Here is a 2,355-nt window from a genome sequence, read left to right as displayed (position 1 = left end):
CACCTGAAAAAAAATCTTATTTCACCTTCATTTTAGAATCATCTAGTTAAGATTCTAAGTTAAGAATTTTTGTCTTGCAGCACCTCGGAAATGTTCTTTCATTATCTTCTCCTTTTATGAGAAGTCGTTTACCCTTCTGATTAATTTTTGCTTTTTTCTTCTCCTCCGGTTGCTTTTAAGATTTTCCCTTAAATGGTGTGGTGGCTCACGCCTGTAATCCCAGGACTTTGGGAGGCTGAAGCGGGTGGATCATTTGAAGGTCAAGAGTTCTAGACCAGCCTGGCCAACGTGGTGAAACCCCATCTCTACTAAAAATACATGGTGACTGTGCCTATAGTCCCAGCTACTTGGGAGGCTGAGGCATGAGAATCACTTAAACCAGGGAGGCAGAGGTTGCAGTGAGCCAAGATGGCACCACTGCACTCCAGCCTGGGTGACAGAGTGAGACTCCATCTCAAAATAAATAAACAAATGAAAATAAATAAATAAATAAATAAATAGCCAACAGAGGAGAAATGAAGTGCTAAAACATGCTTGACCAGCTCAAGGCAATATAGGTAAGACAGAACAAAGGTAGGATATAAAATAAATAGCAAGATGGTAGCCCTAACAGAACCATATCGATAATTACATAAAATGTAAATCAACTAAACACTCAGGAGGCACAGGTTGTCAGGATGGAATTTTTTTTTTTTTTTAAAAGAAGGATCCAGTGACACGCTGTTTACAAGAAGACACTTGCAGGGACAAACAGGATGAAAGCAAATGAATGGAGAAACACACACCACGCAAACAGTGACCTTGAAACGCATCCTCCAGATAACCTCAGTTCGTTTTCCTGCGTGCTTGGCAACCCCTGTTTCCTGTTCCCAGTCACACAACCGGGCTGTGTTCCCTAGTGTTCCTTGCAGTCACCCAGCGGTAGTGTAGGTCGGGCCAAGGGACAATGAGTGGAAGGGAGGTGCATCATGACCATTAGGCGTCAGGAAGCCACCAGAAGCCCCTGCCATAGGCTCCCCCATGCTCTCTTCCAGTTCCAAGTGGCTGGAATGGAGACCACGCTCAGGACAGGGGCCACATATGGAAGAGGGAAGAGCCACATGCTAGAAGAAGCTGGGGACCTGGAATCACTGTGGAAGGAGAGGTGTCTGGACAGGGGCACTCACCCTGTACTTTTATGACAGCAACAAATAAATGTGTGTGCATGCGTGTGGGTGGGTGTGTGTGCGCGTGTGAGTGTGTGAGTATGTGCGTGTGTGTGTAGCCACTGAGATAGCTGTTTCATTTTGCTTTACTTTAATAATACTCTCTACTCATATTTACTTTGCAGCCCACATTGCTTTCTTGAGATATATGATCTGATATTATAATGGTGCATTCGTTTGATTGTTTGTCTAGTTGGTTATTTTCTGCTTGCCCTCAATAGAACAGGTGTCTAGAGCACAAGGACTGGTCTTTCTGTTCCTTACTGCACCACAGGGCATAAAAGAGTACCTGGCACATAGTAGGTGTTTATTAAACACAAGCCCTTTTTCTCTCATACTTGTGAGACCACAACAGTTGGAAGCCAAATCCTTGTGTGCTGACGCAAGGAATGATGCTATGGAGCACCCATAGGCAGGCCGGGGGTGGGGCAGGAGCATCTGTAGACCCTTAGGGAGCTCCATGGACCCCATTTTCTCATCCTTAGCAAAAATGCCCTCAGAGGCCCAGCAGCCGACCTGTGCCCAGTCCTGGTGATATGGGTGGTTCCTTCCATGATATTTTATTGCTTACTTTTATTTCTCACACAGAGATTACTCTGTGGATTACTTCGCTTTTTAAAAAAGTTCGAGTCCAATGTAATTTGTTCAATGTATTAAAATCCCAATTTCAAAAGTCCAGTGCTTCCTTGAGACTTGAAATTTGGCGGATAAACCTTGTTCTACCTGTAACAGGCAAATGTTAATAACGTCCTTGATGAGGCCTGTGAATAATTCTTGGTCCATCACCGATTTAGTTCATTTAATAGTTTTGAACATTTTGATTGCACTTCCAAAATGAATATGTTTAAATTGATGTTTTAGTACTTCAGCTTTCTACCTTTAGCAAAGCCTTCTGTGTATAAACTAGTTTTTCAAAATCTAAGAATTTAAACATATGACTGTGATGAACTTAGGGGAGGTCTCTTAAATGTTCCAAAACTGTACACACTAACTCGTTCAATTCCTCGATTTCACACTTTCAATTGGATTATCAGGGTGTCACTGACATAGGCCAAATTCTCCACTCCTCAAAATACCAAATTGGCATAGATTGCTTTATGCTAAAATATTCATACTATGAAATTCAATTTCTCGATCCTGTCTAGACTTT

This window comes from Mandrillus leucophaeus, unplaced genomic scaffold (assembly GCF_000951045.1).
Source record: "Mandrillus leucophaeus isolate KB7577 unplaced genomic scaffold, Mleu.le_1.0 Scaffold398, whole genome shotgun sequence".
Taxonomy (NCBI): domain Eukaryota; kingdom Metazoa; phylum Chordata; class Mammalia; order Primates; family Cercopithecidae; genus Mandrillus; species Mandrillus leucophaeus.
Note: the sequence above shows the minus strand (reverse complement) of the source record.